Below are 9,275 nucleotides of genomic sequence, written 5' to 3'. Positions count from 1 at the left end.
AGGGGGACAGTGATGTGTGTGGGTAGTGGGGGCGGTGGATAAGGGGGACAGTGATGTGTGTGGGTAGTTGGGGGGTGGGTAAGGGGGACAGTGATGTGTGTGGGCACCCTCGCTCCCGCTTTTCGCTCCCGGGCCGCTTTCTCCGCTTTCTGCGGCTCGGGAGCGATCTGACACGGGCGCGCTTTTTCAATTTTTTTCTAACTTCGCATGCGCAGTTCAGAGCTCCGATCGTTTTGGCCGCGCTAAGCCCCGCCCACAGCACGAATGGGACTGGAGATGGCTGAGAGCGTCTGGGGGCGCCTGAAAGCGGATTTCTCAGTCGGATCTGAATTACGCCCAGATTCGGCACTTAGAATGAAAATGGTAAAATCAGGCCTCATGGATTCCAAAATGGAAGCGGAAGAAACCGGAGCCTCCACTGAAGCAAAATCTTAGGAAGAACCGGCATCAGTGGCTTTATCCCCCCGCTACCCAGGCCGATCGCGACCCCCTGCCCACTTCCCCCCCACTGATCGCCCACAGAATGGCAGCGGACCCCCCTGCCCCCGCACACCAGAGATCCATCTGAGCACCCCCCCCACCAGTGAGCGATTGGGCCCCCCGCCCTCCACCCCCCCCACCCCCACCAGAGATACATCTTACCCGCCTCCCTCCTCCCCGCCCGCTCCCTCCCCCCCCATGCCCAGAGAACGATCTGGCCTCACTCACCGCCCCCCCCAGAGAATGGTCTGGCCTCACTCACCGCCCCCCAACCCCAGAGGAACATCTGACCCGCCTCCTCCTCCCTCCCCACCAGACAACGATCAGACCTCCCCCGCCCCCCCGCACCCCCCCACCACCAGACAACGATCGGCCCTCCTCCCCACCCCCACCAGAGATACATCTGACCTGCCTCCTCCTCCTCCCTCCCCCTCCCAGCCAACGCCCAACCAGACAACGATCTGGCCTCACTCCCCTCCCCCCAGCCAGACAATGATCTGACCCGCCTCCCTCCTTCCCTCCATCACTGATCTGAGTCAGAGAGCCGTTGAAAGCTCTGAACTCGCTCTTCAGCAGCTGGAGCGCCCGATTCAGACTTTTATTCAGCAGGTCCATTTCGGCGCGACTCCGGATCGGCGAACGCGGCAGTAAAGGGGGAAATGCTGATAAAGTTGTGTGGGCAGTTCATTAAGTCAATTTAAATGCATGCAAATGCATTTAAATTGCCTTTGCGCCCGTTTCGGGCGTGAATCGGATCACCGTCATTCCCGCGTTTCGGTAAAGTGGCAATCTGCGCGGGCGTGGATCGTGTTAATGGCCTCACACCTGACTTTACCCCGTTTTTGCGCTCAAAAACGGGCGCGACGCAATGGTAAAATTTGGCCCCATGTCTTCATCATCCAGATGGACACTGGTGGGGTTGACACCTAGTCATGACCCGACCTTGGCACTGGGTCATCCCCTGGTAATGAGGCCTGCACTGACATGGGCTCCCTACTCCTGAGTTGGTCCAGGTGTTTCCTGACAACTTTGCCCTGCAATTGGATCTTATACGACGCAGGCCCTCTTTTCTCCGCTGTGATCCCAGGGACACACCTGAGGCCATCCCCAAAGTTCCTCACATGGACTGGGTTTTGATTGTTCTCTCTGTCCTTGTGGAATCAGAGTTCTTCTTCAGGTTCTCTTGTTGGGCCTCCACCCTCCCCGCCAGGTTTGGGAACAATGGGCTTACATAGAAATATAGAAACTAGAAGCAGGAGTAGGCCATTTGACCCTTCGAGCCTGCTCCGCAATTCATCTCCATCATGGCTGATCATTGAATTCAATATCCTGATACCCCCAATTCCTCCCATACCTCTTGATCCCTTTAACCCCAAGAACTATATCTAATTTCTTCTTGAAATCAGACAATGTTTTGGCCTCAACTACATTCTACATTCAACTAATCTTGTCCGAAGCCTCCATCCCATTAACAATTTCACTGGGGCGATTCCTGTTGTTGTGCGAGGGGTAGTCCTCCAGGCGAATAAAAATCCTGCCAGTTTGGTCGCTATGGATGCTGAAAGTTGCTTCTTCATGTCGAGCTTCGACCAACCCATTCGATGGTGGGTGATAGGGTGCTGTCCTAACGTGTTTGATTCCATTGCAAAGCATGAAGGTCAGAAACTCGGTGCTAGTAAACAGCAGTGCCATTGTCAAAGACCAGGACTTCAGGTATCCTGTACGCGCAGGAACATTGTTGTAGTTTCTCAGTGGTAGCATGGGAAGTGGAGGAGCTCATACGATGTATCTCCAACCATTTGAAATGGACAATAATTAAGAACATCAAACCCATAAAAGGCCCAGCAAAGTCCACATGCACTCACACCCAGGGCCTAACAGGCCACTCCCTTGGATATAGGGAGGCTGGCGGGGGGGGGGGGGGGGGGGGGGTTGGGGAGGGGGGGGGGTTGATTCTCCTGGCATGACTCACACTGTCTGACCAAGTCTGTATCAAGACCGGACCACCATGCATAGCTCCTGGCTAACAATTTTATTTTTGGCCATGGTGTAACTCCATAAGTAGCAGAGGTCACCCTGGATGAGGGACAACTATACCGGAACTATCGCATTGTTAATTCCAGAGACGGGTCTATCTCGCAAATGTCATTCAGGGGTGGCCCAAATTCACAATACTCCGACAAATTTCATAGCCTGGTCAGAAATTTAGTGACAGATTCCCAGGGGTTTGTCCTACCATATTAAAGCGGTATTGCTGGATATCATGGAAGGTTTTGGGCCATAATAGCCTTTAACCAAGTCCACCAATTCATTAAAGGTTTTGGAGTCAGGGGCATGAGAGTAAGTCAGACTTTTTATTACACTGAAGGTCAGGACCCATCAACAGGACCACCTTCTGCTTCTTGTTCTCCCTCATGCATTTTGTGTGTTGGGTACAGGCTTCTGTACTTGCTTTGTATTCTTCAAGTTACCAAGGAGAAGTATTTTTCTTACTGGAGGATTACTTGTCTCAACAGTAAATCTTGTCTGGAGGGAAGAAAGAAACTCATTTTGCTCCTCGTCGCCAATGTAATAATTTTGCCGATGCCAGTCACCTGTCACCATCACTCTGTATTTACAATGTGCATCAAGTACCGCTCAGCAGCTTCAAGGTACACGCCAAGACCCAGAGTCATTTGACTGCCGACCTGAATGGAACCAGCTGGTCTTAACTTCCCTCCCTCCCCACTGCTCCTTCCCTATTGGGTGAGCCTGCACTCGTTCAATAGGGGAACTCGTACTCCATGAGGGGAGATCTTTTGATGATCTCCCATGGCCATCATTACACCTTACCTTGCTCTTGTCAGATCATTGTTCATTTTTCTGTTTTTGGTGCAGCGATGAGAAGGATATGAATAACCAACACCTCTTACCTCAATCTGCCTGCCTTCCATCCTCTAATGGGCCTCTTTCTGCAGAATCAAAACACATTTCTCCCCTTGACTCTGTCCCTTGCAGAAAGATATCTTCCTGTTCTCCTCAGTGAAATTTGCTTCCAACAACAACTTAGAATACAACAAAATAATGCAATCCCCACAGTGCAGAAGGAGGCCATTTGGCCCATCAAGCCTGCACCAACAATCCCACCCAGCCGCTATCCCCATAATCCTAAGCATCCATCCTGCTAGTCCCCCTGACATTAAGCGACAATTTACCATCGTCAATCCATCTAACCTGCACATCTTTGGACTGTGGGAGGAAACCGGAGCACCCGGCGGAAACCCACGCAGACACTGTGAGAATATGCAGACTCCTCACAGGCAATCATCCAAGCTGGGAATTGAACCCAGGTCCCTGGTGCTGTGAGGCAGCAGTGTTAACCACCATGCTGCCGTGCTGCACTAACTTGTTCCTATGTATCATCCTTGACATCATAAAGTATCCCAAGATGCTTCACATGAGAACAATCAGATAAAGATTAACACCAAGATGGAGGGAAAAGGTTTGGATAATGAGGTAGATGTTAAGGAGTGTCTAAAAGAAGGAGAGTGAGGAAGAGAAGAAGGGAATTTAAGATCTTGGGTCTACGTCACTGAAGACAGGGGCAACAGTGGTGGGGGCATCGGAAAGAGGGATTGACAAGAGGTTAGAGTTGGTGAAAAAAGAGTTGGAGTTGGTGAAAGTACTAGCCCAGTTAGCTCAGTTGGGAGAGCATGAGACTCTTCATCTCAGGGTCGTGGGTTCGAACCCCACGTTGGTGCTATTGTTTTGGGGCAGCAAGATGGCACAGTGGTTAACACTGCTGCCTCACAACGCCAGGGGCCCGGGTTCAATTCTGGCTTGTGTGGAGTTTGCACGTTCTCCCTGTGTCTGCATGTTCTCCCCGTGTCTGCGTGGGTTTCCTTCGAATGCTCTGGTTTCCTCCCGCATTCCAAAGATGTGCGGATTAGGTTGATTGGCCATGCTAAATTAACCCAACAGTCAGAGGGATTAGCAGGGTAAATATGTGGAGTTAGGGGAATAGGGCCTGGGTGGGATTGTGGTCAGTGCAACCTCAATAGGCCGAATGGTCTTCTTCTGCACTGTAAGGATTCTACGATTCTATGATGAAATCAGAGTCCTCAGAGGGCTACAGAGCTGGGAGAGGTTACAGAGATAGGGGTAGGGGTGAAGGTGAAGGGATTTGGATGGAAAGATGTGAATTTTAAAACCAAGGCATTCAGGCACATTTCGATGCATTAACCTTTCATCTTAATCGTGTCTATCCATTCGACAAACTGGTCTCTTTCCTCCCGAAATCCTCTGCACTCCACTTCACAGCCAAGCACTCCCTGCTATAGGAAGAATATTATTAAACTGGAAAAGGTGCAAAGTAGATTTACAAGGATGTTCCAGAACTGGAAGGTTCGAATTATTAGGAGAGGCTGGAAAGGCTGGGACTTTTTTCCCTGGAGCGTAGGAGGATGAGGGGTGACGTTATAAAGGTTTATAAAATCATGAGGGGCAGTGATAAGGTGAATAGACAAGGTATTTTCCCCAGGGTAGGGGAGTCCAAAACTAGAGGGCACCGGTTTAAGGTGAGAGGGGAAAGATTTAAAAGGAAACTGAGGGGCAACTTTTTCTCACAGAGGGTGGTGCGTGTATGGAATGAGCTGCCAGAGGAGGTGGTAGAGGCGAGTGTAATTACAATATTTAAAAGACATTTGGACAGGTACATGGAGGGGAAAGGTTTAGAGAGATATGGGCCAAATACAGGCAAATGGGACTAGTTCAGTTTAGGAAACCTACTCATGTTTAAGTTTATTTATTAGTGTCACAACTAGGCTTCCAGGATGAGTTGGGCTGAAGGGCGTGTTTCCATTTTGTATATCTCTACGACTCCATGGAGTGAATTTTACCATCCTGCCCATCACGGGAATCGAAGTGGGCGAGAGCCGGACCCTGGAAAGGTCCATTGACCTCGGACAGGATTTTCCAGTTTCGGAGCGAGCCCGCCCTGTAACTCTCTATTTTGTTCCAGCAACTCACTAATATATAGAACACTTACCGATGACAGCTGGCTGTGTAAAGGGCAGTGTGCCTCGAGGGTAATAATGGGAAGTCAGTCAGCTCACCAGTGGTGGGGTAGCATACGTCAAGTTCACAGAAGTTGCAGTTGAATCCTCGTAGCTTGCTAGACGGGGGAGATCACTGAACGTTACGTGGGATGGTTGGGTTAACAGCGGCTGCCTAAGTTGTGTCTCTACACCCTCCTGAAATATATTCCTTGGAGTTTCACCTCCTGTTGCTTTCCTCCTGCCCCCAATCTCCTTGAAGAGTGTGTGTAAACTGCAAAGCATACAGTCATAGAGTCATACAATGCAGAAAAGGCCCTTCAGCCCATCGAGTCTGGACTGATAATATCTACCACTAAAGTTGCGTTAATCCCATTTTCCAGCACTTGTCCCATATCCCTGAATGTTCTGATATTTCAAGTGGCCATCCAAATATTTTTTAAAGGTTGTAAGATTTCCAGCCTCCATTAACTTCCCAGGCAGCGCGTTCCCGGTTCTCACCACCATCTGAGTGATTTATTTTTCTCAAATCCCTTTAAATATTTATGAGCATCAACATTCTTCATGGGACAACCCCAGGCCTTGTGAACCATCTCTGAACCATTCCCGAATATATCCCTCCTTTAAATGGAGTCCAAAATTGTGCACAATACTCTCAGTGTGGCCTCACCAGAGGACATTTTTCTCTGTGCAGCCAAAACTACCTTGAGATGCCTGCCCCTTTAAGTTACTGCAGGTACATTAATGTTGTCTTAAATAGCTGACCACCCATGAGAAATCTTTCCCACACCTGGGGATGAATTTTATATGGGATGGGGTGCATATTGCTTGTCTCTCTTCCCAACCAACTTATAAAAAGCTACTCCCCGCAGTGATAACTCAGTGCTGGTGGCCTTGACGAGCAGAGAGTGGGACATCCGCCCTTCAGTGGGCCAACCTGATTGGTTGGCATCTCTAACCATTCCAGCTAGCACTCAGTAGTGGGGCCTGCTGGGAGTGCAAGCGGGCCACAGGAAGAAGAGCAAAGGATCCCCGGCTGAGGTGCATCCTGGGCTTTTTCAGGGTGAGAAGGGATCAGGCGCCCGAGGGAGGAGAGCAGAGGGGATGCGGAGAAGGGTTTGGACTTCAGGTGGGGAAGCGTGAAGGAGGGGTATCATCTTGGAAGGGTGGTTCCACACAGGACAACTCTGAGAGGGTGCACTGCCCCTCTTTCCTGCTTTTGCACCTCAAGTGGTGGAAAAGGGGATGCCCCACTCTCACCAGCTTACCCCTTACTGCATTACAGTGTGGGCAGTGTAATATTCAGGTCACTTGGCTTGTTAACAAGCTCAGTTGCCGGTTAATGATGTATTTCAAAATGGCTGCCGGTTTTAAGGCCTACCCACCCAGCGTGTAACGGGGACTTGGTGGGAGTGTGGGTGGGGAGGTGATGGACTATCCACCTGTCATATTTTAGGTGTTCCTCCCTGCTGTTAGCAAGCCTGGGGGACATTGAGAAGGGTGGCGGGGGGAGTAATATCCAGCCCATGGTGACCCCCCGATAGTCAAATGAGACTGTCTCCCAAAACTGGCTCCCAGACCATCAAGATGGCTGAATTTACACCTTGCCACACCTCCCAGTGACAGCCAGGCTGGGTAACGGTATGCTGAGTGATCGGCCTATGTAAGTGATGCCTCCTATTAGCCCTGTAAGCACCTTGTATCACAATGGCTTTGCCGCTTAATATGCTGCAAATTAAACAATTTCACTTCCATTTTCTTTCCCGGCGCAGTGAAGGACACTCGATCGTCCAGAACATGACTCCAAGCATCAGCCTTAACAGCATCCACATTTCACTCTGTGTCAGTTTGTCGCTGGGAGATGGGGAAACTGTAAGTGCTGCTATTGGAAGCAATCACGGTAAGTTGCTTACTGTGCTGGAGACTGGAATGAGATTGCGACCATATTACAGCCGCTCAGGAATAACATATTAAATAGAAATGTTACCACGACAAAAGCCATTTGTACAATTCACCGCACCGATACCAAACATCACTTAAGTAGCTGCCTACGGTTAACTGTGCTCTCGGAAGGTAATCTGTTGAGTTTATTTTAAGCAGGTATAATGTAGGTCCTGTAAGTTAATGTATGTGTAGTGCATGCTCTGTTTCTGCCCCAAAATTGCACATTTACATTTAGATTCAATGTCTAAATGTTCAGCCAGTTCTCTCTTATGTGCAGCAGTATCCATTTATTTATTTTATTTTATCAATATTACTCTGGTCGCATGACCTAATAACAGAGCCTTTCACATAATGAAATGTCCCACGCTGCTTCGTAGGAATATTATAAAACATAATATCATCGGGTTACACAAGAAGATGTACACTTGGTCCTAGAGGTTGCTTTTAAGGAGTGTCTTCAAGGGGAAAGCGAGGTAGAGAGGCAGACGGGTGTGAGGTGACAGCTTAGGGCCTCGGCTGCGAGGACACCAATGGCGGAGCACTTCAAATTGAGGACAGGGTCAAATTGTTTCCCTTGGTGGAGAAATCTAGAACCAGGAGACATTGGGGGGGGGGAATTTTCCTGTCCTGTCTGCCTCGGGAATCATAGCGGTGGGGGGGGGGGGGGGGGGGGGGGGATGGGTGTGGGCCTTGCAAAGGTCCATTGACCCTGAGCAGGATTTTCTGGTTTTGGGGAGAGTTCAGTTGGAAAATCCCACCCATAGATTCAAGATAAGTGGTAGGAGGTGCAGACGGGACATGAGGAAGAACTTTCCTTACGCAGACAAGTCAGTGGTGGAGGCAGAGACTCTAAACCTTTTTAAAAAGTACCTGGATCTGCACCTTAAGTGCTGTAAGCTACAGAGCTATGGGCCAGGTACGGGAAGGTGGGGTTAGAAAGGGCACGTGGGTGTCCTCAGGTTGGCATGGACAAAATGGGCCGAATGACCTCCTTTTGCACTACAACTCTTCTATGGTTCCATGTTTTAAGAGGTGAGAGTTAGATGGGGGACAGGTGTCTTGGAGGATTGTGAGGATGGAGGGGATTACGGAGATAGTTTGAGTGAGAGTTGCAGCAACAGATGAGCTCGGACAGGACGAAGCCAAGCCATGTTATGGAGGTGGAAATTGGCGGTATTAGTGATGGCATCAGGTCCAAAGTTTCTCTCAGGGTCAAATGTGACACCAAGTTGCCAACAGATTGGCTTAATGTCAGACAGTTTCTCGGGAGAGGGGTTACTCGTGATCAGAGTTTGGAGAGGGGAGCAAAAACAATAGCTTCTGTCTTCGAATAATTAATACATACAATCTTAGAATCCCTACAGTGCAGAAGGAGGCCGTTCAGCCCATTGCACCTGCACTGACAACAATCTCACCCAGACCCTCCCCATAACCCCATGTATTTACCCTGCTAATCCCCCTGACACTAAGGAGCACACAACCATGGCCAATCCACCGAACTCACACATCTTTGGACAGTCGGAGGAAACTGGACATCCGGAGGAAACCCACACAGAGACGAGAACGTGTAAACTCCACACTGACGTCACCCAAGGTCAGAATCAAACTGGGTTCCTGGCGTCATGAGGCAGCAGTGCTAACCACTAAGCCACCGTGCTGCCCCACAATCGGAGGGAATTTTTGCATTAGGTGGATTGGCCATGCTAAATTCATCGAGTCACAGAATCAAACACCCGCAGTAGAGGCCCTTTGGCCTATCGAATGCACATCGACATGAACTCCCACCTAATCCCATTCAGCAGCACTTGGCCCAGCACT

At 49.7% G+C, this 9,275-nt stretch overlaps 1 non-coding gene across 1 annotated transcript; it reads left to right on the top strand.

The window, feature by feature from the left end:
- Positions 1-4,147: 4,147 nt before the first annotated feature.
- trnak-cuu (transfer RNA lysine (anticodon CUU)) lies at positions 4,148-4,221 on the top strand. Its single transcript has one exon. It is a non-coding gene; the product is annotated as a tRNA-Lys (tRNA).
- The last annotated feature ends 5,054 nt before the right edge of the window (positions 4,222-9,275 follow it).

The sequence above is a fragment of the Mustelus asterias genome, chromosome 22, assembly GCF_964213995.1.
Source record: "Mustelus asterias chromosome 22, sMusAst1.hap1.1, whole genome shotgun sequence".
Taxonomy (NCBI): domain Eukaryota; kingdom Metazoa; phylum Chordata; class Chondrichthyes; order Carcharhiniformes; family Triakidae; genus Mustelus; species Mustelus asterias.
The sequence above is the reverse complement of the archived record's forward strand: the minus strand, read 5'-3'. Positions and strand labels throughout refer to the sequence as shown.